This window comes from Chiloscyllium punctatum, chromosome 24 (assembly GCF_047496795.1).
Source record: "Chiloscyllium punctatum isolate Juve2018m chromosome 24, sChiPun1.3, whole genome shotgun sequence".
In the NCBI taxonomy this organism is placed as follows: domain Eukaryota; kingdom Metazoa; phylum Chordata; class Chondrichthyes; order Orectolobiformes; family Hemiscylliidae; genus Chiloscyllium; species Chiloscyllium punctatum.
The window spans coordinates 43,769,513-43,792,535 of NC_092762.1; the positions used below are offsets into that span (position 1 = coordinate 43,769,513).

At 55.7% G+C, this 23,023-nt stretch overlaps 20 non-coding genes across 20 annotated transcripts; all 20 read right to left on the minus strand.

Annotated features, from left to right (window-relative positions):
- Window positions 1-840: 840 nt before the first annotated feature.
- On the minus strand, window positions 841-913 carry trnak-uuu (transfer RNA lysine (anticodon UUU)). The gene has a single exon. It is a non-coding gene; the product is annotated as a tRNA-Lys (tRNA).
- Window positions 914-1,984: 1,071 nt separating this feature from the next.
- trnak-uuu (transfer RNA lysine (anticodon UUU)) lies at window positions 1,985-2,057 on the minus strand. The gene has a single exon. It is a non-coding gene; the product is annotated as a tRNA-Lys (tRNA).
- A 1,070-nt stretch (window positions 2,058-3,127) lies between these two features.
- trnak-uuu (transfer RNA lysine (anticodon UUU)) lies at window positions 3,128-3,200 on the minus strand. The gene has a single exon. It is a non-coding gene; the product is annotated as a tRNA-Lys (tRNA).
- A 1,070-nt stretch (window positions 3,201-4,270) lies between these two features.
- Window positions 4,271-4,343, minus strand: trnak-uuu (transfer RNA lysine (anticodon UUU)). The gene has a single exon. It is a non-coding gene; the product is annotated as a tRNA-Lys (tRNA).
- A 1,070-nt stretch (window positions 4,344-5,413) lies between these two features.
- Window positions 5,414-5,486, minus strand: trnak-uuu (transfer RNA lysine (anticodon UUU)). Its single transcript has one exon. It is a non-coding gene; the product is annotated as a tRNA-Lys (tRNA).
- A 1,070-nt stretch (window positions 5,487-6,556) lies between these two features.
- Window positions 6,557-6,629, minus strand: trnak-uuu (transfer RNA lysine (anticodon UUU)). The gene has a single exon. It is a non-coding gene; the product is annotated as a tRNA-Lys (tRNA).
- Window positions 6,630-7,699: 1,070 nt separating this feature from the next.
- trnak-uuu (transfer RNA lysine (anticodon UUU)) lies at window positions 7,700-7,772 on the minus strand. The gene has a single exon. It is a non-coding gene; the product is annotated as a tRNA-Lys (tRNA).
- Window positions 7,773-8,842: 1,070 nt separating this feature from the next.
- Window positions 8,843-8,915, minus strand: trnak-uuu (transfer RNA lysine (anticodon UUU)). Its single transcript has one exon. It is a non-coding gene; the product is annotated as a tRNA-Lys (tRNA).
- Window positions 8,916-9,985: 1,070 nt separating this feature from the next.
- trnak-uuu (transfer RNA lysine (anticodon UUU)) lies at window positions 9,986-10,058 on the minus strand. The gene has a single exon. It is a non-coding gene; the product is annotated as a tRNA-Lys (tRNA).
- Window positions 10,059-11,128: 1,070 nt separating this feature from the next.
- Window positions 11,129-11,201, minus strand: trnak-uuu (transfer RNA lysine (anticodon UUU)). Its single transcript has one exon. It is a non-coding gene; the product is annotated as a tRNA-Lys (tRNA).
- Window positions 11,202-12,271: 1,070 nt separating this feature from the next.
- trnak-uuu (transfer RNA lysine (anticodon UUU)) lies at window positions 12,272-12,344 on the minus strand. Its single transcript has one exon. It is a non-coding gene; the product is annotated as a tRNA-Lys (tRNA).
- A 1,070-nt stretch (window positions 12,345-13,414) lies between these two features.
- Window positions 13,415-13,487, minus strand: trnak-uuu (transfer RNA lysine (anticodon UUU)). The gene has a single exon. It is a non-coding gene; the product is annotated as a tRNA-Lys (tRNA).
- A 1,070-nt stretch (window positions 13,488-14,557) lies between these two features.
- On the minus strand, window positions 14,558-14,630 carry trnak-uuu (transfer RNA lysine (anticodon UUU)). The gene has a single exon. It is a non-coding gene; the product is annotated as a tRNA-Lys (tRNA).
- A 1,070-nt stretch (window positions 14,631-15,700) lies between these two features.
- On the minus strand, window positions 15,701-15,773 carry trnak-uuu (transfer RNA lysine (anticodon UUU)). Its single transcript has one exon. It is a non-coding gene; the product is annotated as a tRNA-Lys (tRNA).
- Window positions 15,774-16,843: 1,070 nt separating this feature from the next.
- Window positions 16,844-16,916, minus strand: trnak-uuu (transfer RNA lysine (anticodon UUU)). The gene has a single exon. It is a non-coding gene; the product is annotated as a tRNA-Lys (tRNA).
- Window positions 16,917-17,986: 1,070 nt separating this feature from the next.
- Window positions 17,987-18,059, minus strand: trnak-uuu (transfer RNA lysine (anticodon UUU)). The gene has a single exon. It is a non-coding gene; the product is annotated as a tRNA-Lys (tRNA).
- Window positions 18,060-19,129: 1,070 nt separating this feature from the next.
- trnak-uuu (transfer RNA lysine (anticodon UUU)) lies at window positions 19,130-19,202 on the minus strand. Its single transcript has one exon. It is a non-coding gene; the product is annotated as a tRNA-Lys (tRNA).
- A 1,070-nt stretch (window positions 19,203-20,272) lies between these two features.
- trnak-uuu (transfer RNA lysine (anticodon UUU)) lies at window positions 20,273-20,345 on the minus strand. Its single transcript has one exon. It is a non-coding gene; the product is annotated as a tRNA-Lys (tRNA).
- A 1,070-nt stretch (window positions 20,346-21,415) lies between these two features.
- On the minus strand, window positions 21,416-21,488 carry trnak-uuu (transfer RNA lysine (anticodon UUU)). Its single transcript has one exon. It is a non-coding gene; the product is annotated as a tRNA-Lys (tRNA).
- A 1,070-nt stretch (window positions 21,489-22,558) lies between these two features.
- trnak-uuu (transfer RNA lysine (anticodon UUU)) lies at window positions 22,559-22,631 on the minus strand. The gene has a single exon. It is a non-coding gene; the product is annotated as a tRNA-Lys (tRNA).
- Between the last annotated feature and the right edge of the window lie 392 nt (window positions 22,632-23,023).

Consider the following 23,023-nt stretch of genomic DNA (forward strand, 5'->3'; position numbering starts at 1 on the left):
CTCTGGCACCGTCAAAGCCATCAGCAAGCCTACAACACAGCACCGCCAAAGTAAGAACGGTGCTCATGAGACGGCCTCATCATCAACCCTCCAACACCACGCGCCGTCCCTACCCCCAGCATCCACTCTCTGCTCGAAACAATCCACCCCACCACAAAGCCGCAGACACCGACACTCCCACACGCACGGCCACATCACCATCAGCTCCAAACCAAGGAAGATGTGCATGAAGGTTCCGTTGGACGTGTCTGAGTTGATTTGAAAACAAAAGCAGACCATCGATGAGAGCAGTCTCCATAAATCGAAGCTTCAGCACCTGCAAATATAATCAGGATTTCACTGCTGCCTCCCATCGCCACGAACCCTTGGCGCATTCGAGCCTCGGGCGACTCCCTGTGTGGAGTTTGCACATTCTCCCCGTGTCTGCGTGGATTTCGTCCGACGGATCCGGTTTCCTCCCACAGTCCAAAGGAGTGCAGCGCAGGTGTTTTGGCCATGCTAAATTGCCCCTTGTTTTCAGGCATGTGCAGGTTCGGAGTCACGAGGTGGGGGTTTAGGTGTGTGGGGGATACTCTTGGGAGAGTCGGTAGCTTGTTTCCACAGTCGAGGGATTCTATGCTAATTTCTGATTTCGCGCATTTGGAGGACCTTAAAGAGATCAATTCAAACAGAAGCCACGCGTTCCGCGATTACGGCAGCAACTGCGACAGTTCGGAAATGCAGGCAAAACTGCCCTGTGCTTGCTTCCACCGCCACAATGTAAGGGCCATTGAGTCTGATTTGTTAGCACTGCCCTGCGCCTTCGCTGTTGTCCCGTGGCAGAGCGATTTAAAAGCGACCCGCCCGAGCAGGGACTTGAACCCTGGACCCTCAGATTAAAAGTCTGATGCTCTACCGACTGAGCTACCCGGGCTGGTGGCAGCCCGCCTGCCCGGCTACGGCTTTCCCTGCCTGAGCTGGAAAACACGTTCGCGCTTCACACTCTCGCGCAGCCATTCTGACACAATCCACGCGATTCAGTCGGAAAGACTGGCAGCCCCGGCTGTGCAGGACCGATTCCAAGCCGCCGTCTCTCTTCATCATCCCCCCACTCCATTGCCGCACCGTCCTCTCTCTACTGTAGCAACCCTCCTCAACACACACCTCTGGCACCGTCAAAGCCATCAGCAAGCCTACAACACAGCACCGCCAAAGTAAGAACGGTGCTCATGAGACGGCCTCATCATCAACCCTCCAACACCACGCGCCGTCCCTACCCCCAGCATCCACTCTCTGCTCGAAACAATCCACCCCACCACAAAGCCGCAGACACCGACACTCCCACACGCACGGCCACATCACCATCAGCTCCAAACCAAGGAAGATGTGCATGAAGGTTCCGTTGGACGTGTCGGAGTTGATTTGAAAAAAAAAAGCTGACCATCGATGAGAGCAGTCTCCATAAATCGAAGCTTCAGCACCTGCAAATATAATCAGGATTTCACTGCTGCCTCCCATCGCCACGAACCCTTGGCGCATTCGAGCCTCGGGCGACTCCCTGTGTGGAGTTTGCACATTCTCCCCGTGTCTGCGTGGATTTCGTCCGACGGATCCGGTTTCCTCCCACAGTCCAAAGGAGTGCAGCGCAGGTGTTTTGGCCATGCTAAATTGCCCCTTGTTTTCAGGCATGTGCAGGTTCGGAGTCACGAGGTGGGGGTTTAGGTGTGTGGGGGATACTCTTGGGAGAGTCGGTAGCCTGTTTCCACAGTCGAGGGATTCTATGCTAATTTCTGATTTCGCGCATTTGGAGGACCTTAAAGAGATCAATTCAAACAGAAGCCACGCGTTCCGCGATTACGGCAGCAAGTGCGACAGTTCGGAAATGCAGGCAAAACTGCCCTGTGCTTGCTTCCACCGCCACAATGTAAGGGCCATTGAGTCTGATTTGTTAGCACTGCCCTGCGCCTTCGCTGTTGTCCCGTGGCAGAGCGATTTAAAAGCGACCCGCCCGAGCAGGGACTTGAACCCTGGACCCTCAGATTAAAAGTCTGATGCTCTACCGACTGAGCTACCCGGGCTGGTGGCAGGCCGCCTGCCCGGCTACGGCTTTCCCTGCCTGAGCTGGAAAACACGTTCGCGCTTCACACTCTCGCGCAGCCATTCTGACACAATCCACGCGATTCAGTCGGAAAGACTGGCAGCCCCGGCTGTGCAGGGCCGATTCCAAGCCGCCGTCTCTCTTCATCATCCCCCCACTCCATTGCCGCACCGTCCTCTCTCTACTGTAGCAACCCTCCTCAACACACACCTCTGGCACCGTCAAAGCCATCAGCAAGCCTACAACACAGCACCGCCAAAGTAAGAACGGTGCTCATGAGACGGCCTCATCATCAACCCTCCAACACCACGCGCCGTCCCTACCCCCAGCATCCACTCTCTGCTCGAAACAATCCACCCCACCACAAAGCCGCAGACACCGACACTCCCACACGCACGGCCACATCACCATCAGCTCCAAACCAAGGAAGATGTGCATGAAGGTTCCGTTGGACGTGTCTGAGTTGATTTGAAAACAAAAGCAGACCATCGATGAGAGCAGTCTCCATAAATCGAAGCTTCAGCACCTGCAAATATAATCAGGATTTCACTGCTGCCTCCCATCGCCACGAACCCTTGGCGCATTCGAGCCTCGGGCGACTCCCTGTGTGGAGTTTGCACATTCTCCCCGTGTCTGCGTGGATTTCGTCCGACGGATCCGGTTTCCTCCCACAGTCCAAAGGAGTGCAGCGCAGGTGTTTTGGCCATGCTAAATTGCCCCTTGTTTTCAGGCATGTGCAGGTTCGGAGTCACGAGGTGGGGGTTTAGGTGTGTGGGGGATACTCTTGGGAGAGTCGGTAGCCTGTTTCCACAGTCGAGGGATTCTATGCTAATTTCTGATTTCGCGCATTTGGAGGACCTTAAAGAGATCAATTCAAACAGAAGCCACGCGTTCCGCGATTACGGCAGCAACTGCGACAGTTCGGAAATGCAGGCAAAACTGCCCTGTGCTTGCTTCCACCGCCACAATGTAAGGGCCATTGAGTCTGATTTGTTAGCACTGCCCTGCGCCTTCGCTGTTGTCCCGTGGCAGAGCGATTTAAAAGCGACCCGCCCGAGCAGGGACTTGAACCCTGGACCCTCAGATTAAAAGTCTGATGCTCTACCGACTGAGCTACCCGGGCTGGTGGCAGGCCGCCTGCCCGGCTACGGCTTTCCCTGCCTGAGCTGGAAAACACGTTCGCGCTTCACACTCTCGCGCAGCCATTCTGACACAATCCACGCGATTCAGTCGGAAAGACTGGCAGCCCCGGCTGTGCAGGGCCGATTCCAAGCCGCCGTCTCTCTTCATCATCCCCCCACTCCATTGCCGCACCGTCCTCTCTCTACTGTAGCAACCCTCCTCAACACACACCTCTGGCACCGTCAAAGCCATCAGCAAGCCTACAACACAGCACCGCCAAAGTAAGAACGGTGCTCATGAGACGGCCTCATCATCAACCCTCCAACACCACGCGCCGTCCCTACCCCCAGCATCCACTCTCTGCTCGAAACAATCCACCCCACCACAAAGCCGCAGACACCGACACTCCCACACGCACGGCCACATCACCATCAGCTCCAAACCAAGGAAGATGTGCATGAAGGTTCCGTTGGACGTGTCTGAGTTGATTTGAAAACAAAAGCAGACCATCGATGAGAGCAGTCTCCATAAATCGAAGCTTCAGCACCTGCAAATATAATCAGGATTTCACTGCTGCCTCCCATCGCCACGAACCCTTGGCGCATTCGAGCCTCGGGCGACTCCCTGTGTGGAGTTTGCACATTCTCCCCGTGTCTGCGTGGATTTCGTCCGACGGATCCGGTTTCCTCCCACAGTCCAAAGGAGTGCAGCGCAGGTGTTTTGGCCATGCTAAATTGCCCCTTGTTTTCAGGCATGTGCAGGTTCGGAGTCACGAGGTGGGGGTTTAGGTGTGTGGGGGATACTCTTGGGAGAGTCGGTAGCTTGTTTCCACAGTCGAGGGATTCTATGCTAATTTCTGATTTCGCGCATTTGGAGGACCTTAAAGAGATCAATTCAAACAGAAGCCACGCGTTCCGCGATTACGGCAGCAACTGCGACAGTTCGGAAATGCAGGCAAAACTGCCCTGTGCTTGCTTCCACCGCCACAATGTAAGGGCCATTGAGTCTGATTTGTTAGCACTGCCCTGCGCCTTCGCTGTTGTCCCGTGGCAGAGCGATTTAAAAGCGACCCGCCCGAGCAGGGACTTGAACCCTGGACCCTCAGATTAAAAGTCTGATGCTCTACCGACTGAGCTACCCGGGCTGGTGGCAGGCCGCCTGCCCGGCTACGGCTTTCCCTGCCTGAGCTGGAAAACACGTTCGCGCTTCACACTCTCGCGCAGCCATTCTGACACAATCCACGCGATTCAGTCGGAAAGACTGGCAGCCCCGGCTGTGCAGGGCCGATTCCAAGCCGCCGTCTCTCTTCATCATCCCCCCACTCCATTGCCGCACCGTCCTCTCTCTACTGTAGCAACCCTCCTCAACACACACCTCTGGCACCGTCAAAGCCATCAGCAAGCCTACAACACAGCACCGCCAAAGTAAGAACGGTGCTCATGAGACGGCCTCATCATCAACCCTCCAACACCACGCGCCGTCCCTACCCCCAGCATCCACTCTCTGCTCGAAACAATCCACCCCACCACAAAGCCGCAGACACCGACACTCCCACACGCACGGCCACATCACCATCAGCTCCAAACCAAGGAAGATGTGCATGAAGGTTCCGTTGGACGTGTCTGAGTTGATTTGAAAACAAAAGCAGACCATCGATGAGAGCAGTCTCCATAAATCGAAGCTTCAGCACCTGCAAATATAATCAGGATTTCACTGCTGCCTCCCATCGCCACGAACCCTTGGCGCATTCGAGCCTCGGGCGACTCCCTGTGTGGAGTTTGCACATTCTCCCCGTGTCTGCGTGGATTTCGTCCGACGGATCCGGTTTCCTCCCACAGTCCAAAGGAGTGCAGCGCAGGTGTTTTGGCCATGCTAAATTGCCCCTTGTTTTCAGGCATGTGCAGGTTCGGAGTCACGAGGTGGGGGTTTAGGTGTGTGGGGGATACTCTTGGGAGAGTCGGTAGCTTGTTTCCACAGTCGAGGGATTCTATGCTAATTTCTGATTTCGCGCATTTGGAGGACCTTAAAGAGATCAATTCAAACAGAAGCCACGCGTTCCGCGATTACGGCAGCAACTGCGACAGTTCGGAAATGCAGGCAAAACTGCCCTGTGCTTGCTTCCACCGCCACAATGTAAGGGCCATTGAGTCTGATTTGTTAGCACTGCCCTGCGCCTTCGCTGTTGTCCCGTGGCAGAGCGATTTAAAAGCGACCCGCCCGAGCAGGGACTTGAACCCTGGACCCTCAGATTAAAAGTCTGATGCTCTACCGACTGAGCTACCCGGGCTCGTGGCAGGCCGCCTGCCCGGCTACGGCTTTCCCTGCCTGAGCTGGAAAACACGTTCGCGCTTCACACTCTCGCGCAGCCATTCTGACACAATCCACGCGATTCAGTCGGAAAGACTGGCAGCCCCGGCTGTGCAGGGCCGATTCCAAGCCGCCGTCTCTCTTCATCATCCCCCCACTCCATTGCCGCACCGTCCTCTCTCTACTGTAGCAACCCTCCTCAACACACACCTCTGGCACCGTGAAAGCCATCAGCAAGCCTACAACACAGCACCGCCAAAGTAAGAACGGTGCTCATGAGACGGCCTCATCATCAACCCTCCAACACCACGCGCCGTCCCTACCCCCAGCATCCACTCTCTGCTCGAAACAATCCACCCCACCACAAAGCCGCAGACACCGACACTCCCACACGCACGGCCACATCACCATCAGCTCCAAACCAAGGAAGATGTGCATGAAGGTTCCGTTGGACGTGTCTGAGTTGATTTGAAAACAAAAGCAGACCATCGATGAGAGCAGTCTCCATAAATCGAAGCTTCAGCACCTGCAAATATAATCAGGATTTCACTGCTGCCTCCCATCGCCACGAACCCTTGGCGCATTCGAGCCTCGGGCGACTCCCTGTGTGGAGTTTGCACATTCTCCCCGTGTCTGCGTGGATTTCGTCCGACGGATCCGGTTTCCTCCCACAGTCCAAAGGAGTGCAGCGCAGGTGTTTTGGCCATGCTAAATTGCCCCTTGTTTTCAGGCATGTGCAGGTTCGGAGTCACGAGGTGGGGGTTTAGGTGTGTGGGGGATACTCTTGGGAGAGTCGGTAGCCTGTTTCCACAGTCGAGGGATTCTATGCTAATTTCTGATTTCGCGCATTTGGAGGACCTTAAAGAGATCAATTCAAACAGAAGCCACGCGTTCCGCGATTACGGCAGCAACTGCGACAGTTCGGAAATGCAGGCAAAACTGCCCTGTGCTTGCTTCCACCGCCACAATGTAAGGGCCATTGAGTCTGATTTGTTAGCACTGCCCTGCGCCTTCGCTGTTGTCCCGTGGCAGAGCGATTTAAAAGCGACCCGCCCGAGCAGGGACTTGAACCCTGGACCCTCAGATTAAAAGTCTGATGCTCTACCGACTGAGCTACCCGGGCTGGTGGCAGGCCGCCTGCCCGGCTACGGCTTTCCCTGCCTGAGCTGGAAAACACGTTCGCGCTTCACACTCTCGCGCAGCCATTCTGACACAATCCACGCGATTCAGTCAGAAAGACTGGCAGCCCCGGCTGTGCAGGGCCGATTCCAAGCCGCCGTCTCTCTTCATCATCCCCCCACTCCATTGCCGCACCGTCCTCTCTCTACTGTAGCAACCCTCCTCAACACACACCTCTGGCACCGTCAAAGCCATCAGCAAGCCTACAACACAGCACCGCCAAAGTAAGAACGGTGCTCATGAGACGGCCTCATCATCAACCCTCCAACACCACGCGCCGTCCCTACCCCCAGCATCCACTCTCTGCTCGAAACAATCCACCCCACCACAAAGCCGCAGACACCGACACTCCCACACGCACGGCCACATCACCATCAGCTCCAAACCAAGGAAGATGTGCATGAAGGTTCCGTTGGACGTGTCTGAGTTGATTTGAAAACAAAAGCAGACCATCGATGAGAGCAGTCTCCATAAATCGAAGCTTCAGCACCTGCAAATATAATCAGGATTTCACTGCTGCCTCCCATCGCCACGAACCCTTGGCGCATTCGAGCCTCGGGCGACTCCCTGTGTGGAGTTTGCACATTCTCCCCGTGTCTGCGTGGATTTCGTCCGACGGATCCGGTTTCCTCCCACAGTCCAAAGGAGTGCAGCGCAGGTGTTTTGGCCATGCTAAATTGCCCCTTGTTTTCAGGCATGTGCAGGTTCGGAGTCACGAGGTGGGGGTTTAGGTGTGTGGGGGATACTCTTGGGAGAGTCGGTAGCCTGTTTCCACAGTCGAGGGATTCTATGCTAATTTCTGATTTCGCGCATTTGGAGGACCTTAAAGAGATCAATTCAAACAGAAGCCACGCGTTCCGCGATTACGGCAGCAACTGCGACAGTTCGGAAATGCAGGCAAAACTGCCCTGTGCTTGCTTCCACCGCCACAATGTAAGGGCCATTGAGTCTGATTTGTTAGCACTGCCCTGCGCCTTCGCTGTTGTCCCGTGGCAGAGCGATTTAAAAGCGACCCGCCCGAGCAGGGACTTGAACCCTGGACCCTCAGATTAAAAGTCTGATGCTCTACCGACTGAGCTACCCGGGCTGGTGGCAGGCCGCCTGCCCGGCTACGGCTTTCCCTGCCTGAGCTGGAAAACACGTTCGCGCTTCACACTCTCGCGCAGCCATTCTGACACAATCCACGCGATTCAGTCGGAAAGACTGGCAGCCCCGGCTGTGCAGGGCCGATTCCAAGCCGCCGTCTCTCTTCATCATCCCCCCACTCCATTGCCGCACCGTCCTCTCTCTACTGTAGCAACCCTCCTCAACACACACCTCTGGCACCGTCAAAGCCATCAGCAAGCCTACAACACAGCACCGCCAAAGTAAGAACGGTGCTCATGAGACGGCCTCATCATCAACCCTCCAACACCACGCGCCGTCCCTACCCCCAGCATCCACTCTCTGCTCGAAACAATCCACCCCACCACAAAGCCGCAGACACCGACACTCCCACACGCACGGCCACATCACCATCAGCTCCAAACCAAGGAAGATGTGCATGAAGGTTCCGTTGGACGTGTCTGAGTTGATTTGAAAACAAAAGCAGACCATCGATGAGAGCAGTCTCCATAAATCGAAGCTTCAGCACCTGCAAATATAATCAGGATTTCACTGCTGCCTCCCATCGCCACGAACCCTTGGCGCATTCGAGCCTCGGGCGACTCCCTGTGTGGAGTTTGCACATTCTCCCCGTGTCTGCGTGGATTTCGTCCGACGGATCCGGTTTCCTCCCACAGTCCAAAGGAGTGCAGCGCAGGTGTTTTGGCCATGCTAAATTGCCCCTTGTTTTCAGGCATGTGCAGGTTCGGAGTCACGAGGTGGGGGTTTAGGTGTGTGGGGGATACTCTTGGGAGAGTCGGTAGCTTGTTTCCACAGTCGAGGGATTCTATGCTAATTTCTGATTTCGCGCATTTGGAGGACCTTAAAGAGATCAATTCAAACAGAAGCCACGCGTTCCGCGATTACGGCAGCAACTGCGACAGTTCGGAAATGCAGGCAAAACTGCCCTGTGCTTGCTTCCACCGCCACAATGTAAGGGCCATTGAGTCTGATTTGTTAGCACTGCCCTGCGCCTTCGCTGTTGTCCCGTGGCAGAGCGATTTAAAAGCGACCCGCCCGAGCAGGGACTTGAACCCTGGACCCTCAGATTAAAAGTCTGATGCTCTACCGACTGAGCGACCCGGGCTGGTGGCAGGCCGCCTGCCCGGCTACGGCTTTCCCTGCCTGAGCTGGAAAACACGTTCGCGCTTCACACTCTCGCGCAGCCATTCTGACACAATCCACGCGATTCAGTCGGAAAGACTGGCAGCCCCGGCTGTGCAGGGCCGATTCCAAGCCGCCGTCTCTCTTCATCATCCCCCCACTCCATTGCCGCACCGTCCTCTCTCTACTGTAGCAACCCTCCTCAACACACACCTCTGGCACCGTCAAAGCCATCAGCAAGCCTACAACACAGCACCGCCAAAGTAAGAACAGTGCTCATGAGACGGCCTCATCATCAACCCTCCAACACCACGCGCCGTCCCTACCCCCAGCATCCACTCTCTGCTCGAAACAATCCACCCCACCACAAAGCCGCAGACACCGACACTCCCACACGCACGGCCACATCACCATCAGCTCCAAACCAAGGAAGATGTGCATGAAGGTTCCGTTGGACGTGTCTGAGTTGATTTGAAAACAAAAGCAGACGATCGATGAGAGCAGTCTCCATAAATCGAAGCTTCAGCACCTGCAAATATAATCAGGATTTCACTGCTGCCTCCCATCGCCACGAACCCTTGGCGCATTCGAGCCTCGGGCGACTCCCTGTGTGGAGTTTGCACATTCTCCCCGTGTCTGCGTGGATTTCGTCCGACGGATCCGGTTTCCTCCCACAGTCCAAAGGAGTGCAGCGCAGGTGTTTTGGCCATGCTAAATTGCCCCTTGTTTTCAGGCATGTGCAGGTTCGGAGTCACGAGGTGGGGGTTTAGGTGTGTGGGGGATACTCTTGGGAGAGTCGGTAGCCTGTTTCCACAGTCGAGGGATTCTATGCTAATTTCTGATTTCGCGCATTTGGAGGACCTTAAAGAGATCAATTCAAACAGAAGCCACGCGTTCCGCGATTACGGCAGCAACTGCGACAGTTCGGAAATGCAGGCAAAACTGCCCTGTGCTTGCTTCCACCGCCACAATGTAAGGGCCATTGAGTCTGATTTGTTAGCACTGCCCTGCGCCTTCGCTGTTGTCCCGTGGCAGAGCGATTTAAAAGCGACCCGCCCGAGCAGGGACTTGAACCCTGGACCCTCAGATTAAAAGTCTGATGCTCTACCGACTGAGCTACCCGGGCTGGTGGCAGGCCGCCTGCCCGGCTACGGCTTTCCCTGCCTGAGCTGGAAAACACGTTCGCGCTTCACACTCTCGCGCAGCCATTCTGACACAATCCACGCGATTCAGTCGGAAAGACTGGCAGCCCCGGCTGTGCAGGGCCGATTCCAAGCCGCCGTCTCTCTTCATCATCCCCCCACTCCATTGCCGCACCGTCCTCTCTCTACTGTAGCAACCCTCCTCAACACACACCTCTGGCACCGTCAAAGCCATCAGCAAGCCTACAACACAGCACCGCCAAAGTAAGAACGGTGCTCATGAGACGGCCTCATCATCAACCCTCCAACACCACGCGCCGTCCCTACCCCCAGCATCCACTCTCTGCTCGAAACAATCCACCCCACCACAAAGCCGCAGACACCGACACTCCCACACGCACGGCCACATCACCATCAGCTCCAAACCAAGGAAGATGTGCATGAAGGTTCCGTTGGACGTGTCTGAGTTGATTTGAAAACAAAAGCAGACCATCGATGAGAGCAGTCTCCATAAATCGAAGCTTCAGCACCTGCAAATATAATCAGGATTTCACTGCTGCCTCCCATCGCCACGAACCCTTGGCGCATTCGAGCCTCGGGCGACTCCCTGTGTGGAGTTTGCACATTCTCCCCGTGTCTGCGTGGATTTCGTCCGACGGATCCGGTTTCCTCCCACAGTCCAAAGGAGTGCAGCGCAGGTGTTTTGGCCATGCTAAATTGCCCCTTGTTTTCAGGCATGTGCAGGTTCGGAGTCACGAGGTGGGGGTTTAGGTGTGTGGGGGATACTCTTGCGAGAGTCGGTAGCCTGTTTCCACAGTCGAGGGATTCTATGCTAATTTCTGATTTCGCGCATTTGGAGGACCTTAAAGAGATCAATTCAAACAGAAGCCACGCGTTCCGCGATTACGGCAGCAACTGCGACAGTTCGGAAATGCAGGCAAAACTGCCCTGTGCTTGCTTCCACCGCCACAATGTAAGGGCCATTGAGTCTGATTTGTTAGCACTGCCCTGCGCCTTCGCTGTTGTCCCGTGGCAGAGCGATTTAAAAGCGACCCGCCCGAGCAGGGACTTGAACCCTGGACCCTCAGATTAAAAGTCTGATGCTCTACCCACTGAGCTACCCGGGCTCGTGGCAGGCCGCCTGCCCGGCTACGGCTTTCCCTGCCTGAGCTGGAAAACACGTTCGCGCTTCACACTCTCGCGCAGCCATTCTGACACAATCCACGCGATTCAGTCGGAAAGACTGGCAGCCCCGGCTGTGCAGGGCCGATTCCAAGCCGCCGTCTCTCTTCATCATCCCCCCACTCCATTGCCGCACCGTCCTCTCTCTACTGTAGCAACCCTCCTCAACACACACCTCTGGCACCGTGAAAGCCATCAGCAAGCCTACAACACAGCACCGCCAAAGTAAGAACGGTGCTCATGAGACGGCCTCATCATCAACCCTCCAACACCACGCGCCGTCCCTACCCCCAGCATCCACTCTCTGCTCGAAACAATCCACCCCACCACAAAGCCGCAGACACCGACACTCCCACACGCACGGCCACATCACCATCAGCTCCAAACCAAGGAAGATGTGCATGAAGGTTCCGTTGGACGTGTCTGAGTTGATTTGAAAACAAAAGCAGACGATCGATGAGAGCAGTCTCCATAAATCGAAGCTTCAGCACCTGCAAATATAATCAGGATTTCACTGCTGCCTCCCATCGCCACGAACCCTTGGCGCATTCGAGCCTCGGGCGACTCCCTGTGTGGAGTTTGCACATTCTCCCCGTGTCTGCGTGGATTTCGTCCGACGGATCCGGTTTCCTCCCACAGTCCAAAGGAGTGCAGCGCAGGTGTTTTGGCCATGCTAAATTGCCCCTTGTTTTCAGGCATGTGCAGGTTCGGAGTCACGAGGTGGGGGTTTAGGTGTGTGGGGGATACTCTTGGGAGAGTCGGTAGCCTGTTTCCACAGTCGAGGGATTCTATGCTAATTTCTGATTTCGCGCATTTGGAGGACCTTAAAGAGATCAATTCAAACAGAAGCCACGCGTTCCGCGATTACGGCAGCAACTGCGACAGTTCGGAAATGCAGGCAAAACTGCCCTGTGCTTGCTTCCACCGCCACAATGTAAGGGCCATTGAGTCTGATTTGTTAGCACTGCCCTGCGCCTTCGCTGTTGTCCCGTGGCAGAGCGATTTAAAAGCGACCCGCCCGAGCAGGGACTTGAACCCTGGACCCTCAGATTAAAAGTCTGATGCTCTACCGACTGAGCTACCCGGGCTCGTGGCAGGCCGCCTGCCCGGCTACGGCTTTCCCTGCCTGAGCTGGAAAACACGTTCGCGCTTCACACTCTCGCGCAGCCATTCTGACACAATCCACGCGATTCAGTCGGAAAGACTGGCAGCCCCGGCTGTGCAGGGCCGATTCCAAGCCGCCGTCTCTCTTCATCATCCCCCCACTCCATTGCCGCACCGTCCTCTCTCTACTGTAGCAACCCTCCTCAACACACACCTCTGGCACCGTGAAAGCCATCAGCAAGCCTACAACACAGCACCGCCAAAGTAAGAACGGTGCTCATGAGACGGCCTCATCATCAACCCTCCAACACCACGCGCCGTCCCTACCCCCAGCATCCACTCTCTGCTCGAAACAATCCACCCCACCACAAAGCCGCAGACACCGACACTCCCACACGCACGGCCACATCACCATCAGCTCCAAACCAAGGAAGATGTGCATGAAGGTTCCGTTGGACGTGTCTGAGTTGATTTGAAAACAAAAGCAGACCATCGATGAGAGCAGTCTCCATAAATCGAAGCTTCAGCACCTGCAAATATAATCAGGATTTCACTGCTGCCTCCCATCGCCACGAACCCTTGGCGCATTCGAGCCTCGGGCGACTCCCTGTGTGGAGTTTGCACATTCTCCCCGTGTCTGCGTGGATTTCGTCCGACGGATCCGGTTTCCTCCCACAGTCCAAAGGAGTGCAGCGCAGGTGTTTTGGCCATGCTAAATTGCCCCTTGTTTTCAGGCATGTGCAGGTTCGGAGTCACGAGGTGGGGGTTTAGGTGTGTGGGGGATACTCTTGGGAGAGTCGGTAGCCTGTTTCCACAGTCGAGGGATTCTATGCTAATTTCTGATTTCGCGCATTTGGAGGACCTTAAAGAGATCAATTCAAACAGAAGCCACGCGTTCCGCGATTACGGCAGCAACTGCGACAGTTCGGAAATGCAGGCAAAACTGCCCTGTGCTTGCTTCCACCGCCACAATGTAAGGGCCATTGAGTCTGATTTGTTAGCACTGCCCTGCGCCTTCGCTGTTGTCCCGTGGCAGAGCGCTTTAAAAGCGACCCGCCCGAGCAGGGACTTGAACCCTGGACCCTCAGATTAAAAGTCTGATGCTCTACCGACTGAGCTACCCGGGCTGGGGGCAGGCCGCCTGCCCGGCTACGGCTTTCCCTGCCTGAGCTGGAAAACACGTTCGCGCTTCACACTCTCGCGCAGCCATTCTGACACAATCCACGCGATTCAGTCGGAAAGACTGGCAGCCCCGGCTGTGCAGGGCCGATTCCAAGCCGCCGTCTCTCTTCATCATCCCCCCACTCCATTGCCGCACCGTCCTCTCTCTACTGTAGCAACCCTCCTCAACACACACCTCTGGCACCGTCAAAGCCATCAGCAAGCCTACAACACAGCACCGCCAAAGTAAGAACGGTGCTCATGAGACGGCCTCATCATCAACCCTCCAACACCACGCGCCGTCCCTACCCCCAGCATCCACTCTCTGCTCGAAACAATCCACCCCACCACAAAGCCGCAGACACCGACACTCCCACACGCACGGCCACATCACCATCAGCTCCAAACCAAGGAAGATGTGCATGAAGGTTCCGTTGGACGTGTCTGAGTTGATTTGAAAACAAAAGCAGACCATCGATGAGAGCAGTCTCCATAAATCGAAGCTTCAGCACCTGCAAATATAATCAGGATTTCACTGCTGCCTCCCATCGCCACGAACCCTTGGCGCATTCGAGCCTCGGGCGACTCCCTGTGTGGAGTTTGCACATTCTCCCCGTGTCTGCGTGGATTTCGTCCGACGGATCCGGTTTCCTCCCACAGTCCAAAGGAGTGCAGCGCAGGTGTTTTGGCCATGCTAAATTGCCCCTTGTTTTCAGGCATGTGCAGGTTCGGAGTCACGAGGTGGGGGTTTAGGTGTGTGGGGGATACTCTTGGGAGAGTCGGTAGCCTGTTTCCACAGTCGAGGGATTCTATGCTAATTTCTGATTTCGCGCATTTGGAGGACCTTAAAGAGATCAATTCAAACAGAAGCCACGCGTTCCGCGATTACGGCAGCAACTGCGACAGTTCGGAAATGCAGGCAAAACTGCCCTGTGCTTGCTTCCACCGCCACAATGTAAGGGCCATTGAGTCTGATTTGTTAGCACTGCCCTGCGCCTTCGCTGTTGTCCCGTGGCAGAGCGATTTAAAAGCGACCCGCCCGAGCAGGGACTTGAACCCTGGACCCTCAGATTAAAAGTCTGATGCTCTACCGACTGAGCTACCCGGGCTGGTGTCAGGCCGCCTGCCCGGCTACGGCTTTCCCTGCCTGAGCTGGAAAACACGTTCGCGCTTCACACTCTCGCGCAGCCATTCTGACACAATCCACGCGATTCAGTCGGAAAGACTGGCAGCCCCGGCTGTGCAGGGCCGATTCCAAGCCGCCGTCTCTCTTCATCATCCCCCCACTCCATTGCCGCACCGTCCTCTCTCTACTGTAGCAACCCTCCTCAACACACACCTCTGGCACCGTCAAAGCCATCAGCAAGCCTACAACACAGCACCGCCAAAGTAAGAACGGTGCTCATGAGACGGCCTCATCATCAACCCTCCAACACCACGCGCCGTCCCTACCCCCAGCATCCACTCTCTGCTCGAAACAATCCACCCCACCACAAAGCCGCAGACACCGACACTCCCACACGCACGGCCACATCACCATCAGCTCCAAACCAAGGAAGATGTGCATGAAGGTTCCGTTGGACGTGTCTGAGTTGATTTGAAAACAAAAGCAGACCATCGATGAGAGCAGTCTCCATAAATCGAAGCTTCAGCACCTGCAAATATAATCAGGATTTCACTGCTGCCTCCCATCGCCACGAACCCTTGGCGCATTCGAGCCTCGGGCGACTCCCTGTGTGGAGTTTGCACATTCTCCCCGTGTCTGCGTGGATTTCGTCCGACGGATCCGGTTTCCTCCCACAGTCCAAAGGAGTGCAGCGCAGGTGTTTTGGCCATGCTAAATTGCCCCTTGTTTTCAGGCATGTGCAGGTTCGGAGTCACGAGGTGGGGGTTTAGGTGTGTGGGGGATACTCTTGGGAGAGTCGGTAGCCTGTTTCCACAGTCGAGGGATTCTATGCTAATTTCTGATTTCGCGCATTTGGAGGACCTTAAAGAGATCAATTCAAACAGAAGCCACGCGTTCCGCGATTACGGCAGCAACTGCGACAGTTCGGAAATGCAGGCAAAACTGCCCTGTGCTTGCTTCCACCGCCACAATGTAAGGGCCATTGAGTCTGATTTGTTAGCACTGCCCTGCGCCTTCGCTGTTGTCCCGTGGCAGAGCGATTTAAAAGCGACCCGCCCGAGCAGGGACTTGAACCCTGGACCCTCAGATTAAAAGTCTGATGCTCTACCGACTGAGCTACCCGGGCTGGTGTCAGGCCGCCTGCCCGGCTACGGCTTTCCCTGCCTGAGCTGGAAAACACGTTCGCGCTTCACACTCTCGCGCAGCCATTCTGACACAATCCACGCGATTCAGTCGGAAAGACTGGCAGCCCCGGCTGTGCAGGGCCGATTCCAAGCCGCCGTCTCTCTTCATCATCCCCCCACTCCATTGCCGCACCGTCCTCTCTCTACTGTAGCAACCCTCCTCAACACACACCTCTGGCACCGTCAAAGCCATCAGCAAGCCTACAACACAGCACCGCCAAAGTAAGAACGGTGCTCATGAGACGGCCTCATCATCAACCCTCCAACACCACGCGCCGTCCCTACCCCCAGCATCCACTCTCTGCTCGAAACAATCCACCCCACCACAAAGCCGCAGACACCGACACTCCCACACGCACGGCCACATCACCATCAGCTCCAAACCAAGGAAGATGTGCATGAAGGTTCCGTTGGACGTGTCTGAGTTGATTTGAAAACAAAAGCAGACCATCGATGAGAGCAGTCTCCATAAATCGAAGCTTCAGCACCTGCAAATATAATCAGGATTTCACTGCTGCCTCCCATCGCCACGAACCCTTGGCGCATTCGAGCCTCGGGCGACTCCCTGTGTGGAGTTTGCACATTCTCCCCGTGTCTGCGTGGATTTCGTCCGACGGATCCGGTTTCCTCCCACAGTCCAAAGGAGTGCAGCGCAGGTGTTTTGGCCATGCTAAATTGCCCCTTGTTTTCAGGCATGTGCAGGTTCGGAGTCACGAGGTGGGGGTTTAGGTGTGTGGGGGATACTCTTGGGAGAGTCGGTAGCCTGTTTCCACAGTCGAGGGATTCTATGCTAATTTCTGATTTCGCGCATTTGGAGGACCTTAAAGAGATCAATTCAAACAGAAGCCACGCGTTCCGCGATTACGGCAGCAACTGCGACAGTTCGGAAATGCAGGCAAAACTGCCCTGTGCTTGCTTCCACCGCCACAATGTAAGGGCCATTGAGTCTGATTTGTTAGCACTGCCCTGCGCCTTCGCTGTTGTCCCGTGGCAGAGCGATTTAAAAGCGACCCGCCCGAGCAGGGACTTGAACCCTGGACCCTCAGATTAAAAGTCTGATGCTCTACCGACTGAGCTACCCGGGCTGGTGGCAGGCTGCCTGCCCGGCTACGGCTTTCCCTGCCTGAGCTGGAAAACACGTTCGCGCTTCACACTCTCGCGCAGCCATTCTGACACAATCCACGCGATTCAGTCGGAAAGACTGGCAGCCCCGGCTGTGCAGGGCCGATTCCAAGCCGCCGTCTCTCTTCATCATCCCCCCACTCCATTGCCGCACCGTCCTCTCTCTACTGTAGCAACCCTCCTCAACACACACCTCTGGCACCGTCAAAGCCATCAGCAAGCCTACAACACAGCACCGCCAAAGTAAGAACGGTGCTCATGAGACGGCCTCATCATCAACCCTCCAACACCACGCGCCGTCCCTACCCCCAGCATCCACTCTCTGCTCGAAACAATCCACCCCACCACAAAGCCGCAGACACCGACACTCCCACACGCACGGCCACATCACCATCAGCTCCAAACCAAGGAAGATGTGCATGAAGGTTCCGTTGGACGTGTCTGAGTTGATTTGAAAACAAAAGCAGACGATCGATGAGAGCAGTCTCCATAAATCGAAGCTTCAGCACCTGCAAATATAATCAGGATTTCACTGCTGCCTCCCATCGCCACGAACCCTTGGCGCATTCGAGCCTCGGGCGACTCCCTGTGTGGAGTTTGCACATTCTCCCCGTGTCTGCGTGGATTTCGTCCGACGGATCCGGTTTCCTCCCACAGTCCAAAGGAGTGCAGCGCAGGTGTTTTGGCCATGCTAAATTGCCCCTTGTTTTCAGGCATGTGCAGGTTCGGAGTCACGAGGTGGGGGTTTAGGTGTGTGGGGGATACTCTTGCGAGAGTCGGTAGCCTGTTTCCACAGTCGAGGGATTCTATGCTAATTTCTGATTTCGCGCATTTGGAGGACCTTAAAGAGATCAATTCAAACAGAAGCCACGCGTTCCGCGATTACGGCAGCAACTGCGACAGTTCGGAAATGCAGGCAAAACTGCCCTGTGCTTGCTTCCACCGCCACAATGTAAGGGCCATTGAGTCTGATTTGTTAGCACTGCCCTGCGCCTTCGCTGTTGTCCCGTGGCAGAGCGATTTAAAAGCGACCCGCCCGAGCAGGGACTTGAACCCTGGACCCTCAGATTAAAAGTCTGATGCTCTACCGACTGAGCTACCCGGGCTGGTGGCAGGCCGCCTGCCCGGCTACGGCTTTCCCTGCCTGAGCTGGAAAACACGTTCGCGCTTCACACTCTCGCGCAGCCATTCTGACACAATCCACGCGATTCAGTCGGAAAGACTGGCAGCCCCGGCTGTGCAGGGCCGATTCCAAGCCGCCGTCTCTCTTCATCATCCCCCCACTCCATTGCCGCACCGTCCTCTCTCTACTGTAGCAACCCTCCTCAACACACACCTCTGGCACCGTCAAAGCCATCAGCAAGCCTACAACACAGCACCGCCAAAGTAAGAACGGTGCTCATGAGACGGCCTCATCATCAACCCTCCAACACCACGCGCCGTCCCTACCCCCAGCATCCACTCTCTGCTCGAAACAATCCACCCCACCACAAAGCCGCAGACACCGACACTCCCACACGCACGGCCACATCACCATCAGCTCCAAACCAAGGAAGATGTGCATGAAGGTTCCGTTGGACGTGTCTGAGTTGATTTGAAAACAAAAGCAGACCATCGATGAGAGCAGTCTCCATAAATCGAAGCTTCAGCACCTGCAAATATAATCAGGATTTCACTGCTGCCTCCCATCGCCACGAACCCTTGGCGCATTCGAGCCTCGGGCGACTCCCTGTGTGGAGTTTGCACATTCTCCCCGTGTCTGCGTGGATTTCGTCCGACGGATCCGGTTTCCTCCCACAGTCCAAAGGAGTGCAGCGCAGGTGTTTTGGCCATGCTAAATTGCCCCTTGTTTTCAGGCATGTGCAGGTTCGGAGTCACGAGGTGGGGGTTTAGGTGTGTGGGGGATACTCTTGGGAGAGTCGGTAGCCTGTTTCCACAGTCGAGGGATTCTATGCTAATTTCTGATTTCGCGCATTTGGAGGACCTTAAAGAGATCAATTCAAACAGAAGCCACGCGTTCCGCGATTACGGCAGCAACTGCGACAGTTCGGAAATGCAGGCAAAACTGCCCTGTGCTTGCTTCCACCGCCACATTGTAAGGGCCATTGAGTCTGATTTGTTAGCACTGCCCTGCGCCTTCGCTGTTGTCCCGTGGCAGAGCGATTTAAAAGCGACCCGCCCGAGCAGGGACTTGAACCCTGGACCCTCAGATTAAAAGTCTGATGCTCTACCGACTGAGCTACCCGGGCTGGTGGCAGGCCGCCTGCCCGGCTACGGCTTTCCCTGCCTGAGCTGGAAAACACGTTCGCGCTTCACACTCTCGCGCAGCCATTCTGACACAATCCACGCGATTCAGTCGGAAAGACTGGCAGCCCCGGCTGTGCAGGGCCCATTCCAAGCCGCCGTCTCTCTTCATCATCCCCCCACTCCATTGCCGCACCGTCCTCTCTCTACTGTAGCAACCCTCCTCAACACACACCTCTGGCACCGTCAAAGCCATCAGCAAGCCTACAACACAGCACCGCCAAAGTAAGAACGGTGCTCATGAGACGGCCTCATCATCAACCCTCCAACACCACGCGCCGTCCCTACCCCCAGCATCCACTCTCTGCTCGAAACAATCCACCCCACCACAAAGCCGCAGACACCGACACTCCCACACGCACGGCCACATCACCATCAGCTCCAAACCAAGGAAGATGTGCATGAAGGTTCCGTTGGACGTGTCTGAGTTGATTTGAAAACAAAAGCAGACCATCGATGAGAGCAGTCTCCATAAATCGAAGCTTCAGCACCTGCAAATATAATCAGGATTTCACTGCTGCCTCCCATCGCCACGAACCCTTGGCGCATTCGAGCCTCGGGCGACTCCCTGTGTGGAGTTTGCACATTCTCCCCGTGTCTGCGTGGATTTCGTCCGACGGATCCGGTTTCCTCCCACAGTCCAAAGGAGTGCAGCGCAGGTGTTTTGGCCATGCTAAATTGCCCCTTGTTTTCAGGCATGTGCAGGTTCGGAGTCACGAGGTGGGGGTTTAGGTGTGTGGGGGATACTCTTGCGAGAGTCGGTAGCCTGTTTCCACAGTCGAGGGATTCTATGCTAATTTCTGATTTCGCGCATTTGGAGGACCTTAAAGAGATCAATTCAAACAGAAGCCACGCGTTCCGCGATTACGGCAGCAACTGCGACAGTTCGGAAATGCAGGCAAAACTGCCCTGTGCTTGCTTCCACCGCCACAATGTAAGGGCCATTGAGTCTGATTTGTTAGCACTGCCCTGCGCCTTCGCTGTTGTCCCGTGGCAGAGCGATTTAAAAGCGACCCGCCCGAGCAGGGACTTGAACCCTGGACCCTCAGATTAAAAGTCTGATGCTCTACCGACTGAGCTACCCGGGCTGGTGGCAGGCCGCCTGCCCGGCTACGGCTTTCCCTGCCTGAGCTGGAAAACACGTTCGCGCTTCACACTCTCGCGCAGCCATTCTGACACAATCCACGCGATTCAGTCGGAAAGACTGGCAGCCCCGGCTGTGCAGGGCCGATTCCAAGCCGCCGTCTCTCTTCATCATCCCCCCACTCCATTGCCGCACCGTCCTCTCTCTACTGTAGCAACCCTCCTCAACACACACCTCTGGCACCGTCAAAGCCATCAGCAAGCCTACAACACAGCACCGCCAAAGTAAGAACGGTGCTCATGAGACGGCCTCATCATCAACCCTCCAACACCACGCGCCGTCCCTACCCCCAGCATCCACTCTCTGCTCGAAACAATCCACCCCACCACAAAGCCGCAGACACCGACACTCCCACACGCACGGCCACATCACCATCAGCTCCAAACCAAGGAAGATGTGCATGAAGGTTCCGTTGGACGTGTCTGAGTTGATTTGAAAACAAAAGCAGACCATCGATGAGAGCAGTCTCCATAAATCGAAGCTTCAGCACCTGCAAATATAATCAGGATTTCACTGCTGCCTCCCATCGCCACGAACCCTTGGCGCATTCGAGCCTCGGGCGACTCCCTGTGTGGAGTTTGCACATTCTCCCCGTGTCTGCGTGGATTTCGTCCGACGGATCCGGTTTCCTCCCACAGTCCAAAGGAGTGCAGCGCAGGTGTTTTGGCCATGCTAAATTGCCCCTTGTTTTCAGGCATGTGCAGGTTCGGAGTCACGAGGTGGGGGTTTAGGTGTGTGGGGGATACTCTTGCGAGAGTCGGTAGCCTGTTTCCACAGTCGAGGGATTCTATGCTAATTTCTGATTTCGCGCATTTGGAGGACCTTAAAGAGATCAATTCAAACAGAAGCCACGCGTTCCGCGATTACGGCAGCAACTGCGACAGTTCGGAAATGCAGGCAAAACTGCCCTGTGCTTGCTTCCACCGCCACAATGTAAGGGCCATTGAGTCTGATTTGTTAGCACTGCCCTGCGCCTTCGCTGTTGTCCCGTGGCAGAGCGATTTAAAAGCGACCCGCCCGAGCAGGGACTTGAACCCTGGACCCTCAGATTAAAAGTCTGATGCTCTACCGACTGAGCTACCCGGGCTGGTGGCAGGCCGCCTGCCCGGCTACGGCTTTCCCTGCCTGAGCTGGAAAACACGTTCGCGCTTCACACTCTCGCGCAGCCATTCTGACACAATCCACGCGATTCAGTCGGAAAGACTGGCAGCCCCGGCTGTGCAGGGCCGATTCCAAGCCGCCGTCTCTCTTCATCATCCCCCCACTCCATTGCCGCACCGTCCTCTCTCTACTGTAGCAACCCTCCTCAACACACACCTCTGGCACCGTCAAAGCCATCAGCAAGCCTACAACACAGCACCGCCAAAGTAAGAACGGTGCTCATGAGACGGCCTCATCATCAACCCTCCAACACCACGCGCCGTCCCTACCCCCAGCATCCACTCTCTGCTCGAAACAATCCACCCCACCACAAAGCCGCAGACACCGACACTCCCACACGCACGGCCACATCACCATCAGCTCCAAACCAAGGAAGATGTGCATGAAGGTTCCGTTGGACGTGTCTGAGTTGATTTGAAAACAAAAGCAGACCATCGATGAGAGCAGTCTCCATAAATCGAAGCTTCAGCACCTGCAAATATAATCAGGATTTCACTGCTGCCTCCCATCGCCACGAACCCTTGGCGCATTCGAGCCTCGGGCGACTCCCTGTGTGGAGTTTGCACATTCTCCCCGTGTCTGCGTGGATTTCGTCCGACGGATCCGGTTTCCTCCCACAGTCCAAAGGAGTGCAGCGCAGGTGTTTTGGCCATGCTAAATTGCCCCTTGTTTTCAGGCATGTGCAGGTTCGGAGTCACGAGGTGGGGGTTTAGGTGTGTGGGGGATACTCTTGGGAGAGTCGGTAGCTTGTTTCCACAGTCGAGGGATTCTATGCTAATTTCTGATTTCGCGCATTTGGAGGACCTTAAAGAGATCAATTCAAACAGAAGCCACGCGTTCCGCGATTACGGCAGCAACTGCGACAGTTCGGAAATGCAGGCAAAACTGCCCTGTGCTTGCTTCCACCGCCACAATGTAAGGGCCATTGAGTCTGATTTGTTAGCACTGCCCTGCGCCTTCGCTGTTGTCCCGTGGCAGAGCGATTTAAAAGCGACCCGCCCGAGCAGGGACTTGAACCCTGGACCCTCAGATTAAAAGTCTGATGCTCTACCGACTGAGCTACCCGGGCCGGTGGCAGGCCCCCTGCCCGGCTACGGCTTTCCCTGCCTGAGCTGGAAAACACGTTCGCGCTTCACACTCTCGCGCAGCCATTCTGACACAATCCACGCGATTCAGTCGGAAAGACTGGCAGCCCCGGCTGTGCAGGGCCGATTCCAAGCCGCCGTCTCTCTTCATCATCCCCCCACTCCATTGCCGCACCGTCCTCTCTCTACTGTAGCAACCCTCCTCAACACACACCTCTGGCACCGTCAAAGCCATCAGCAAGCCTACAACACAGCACCGCCAAAGTAAGAACGGTGCTCATGAGACGGCCTCATCATCAACCCTCCAACACCACGCGCCGTCCCTACCCCCAGCATCCACTCTCTGCTCGAAACAATCCACCCCACCACAAAGCCG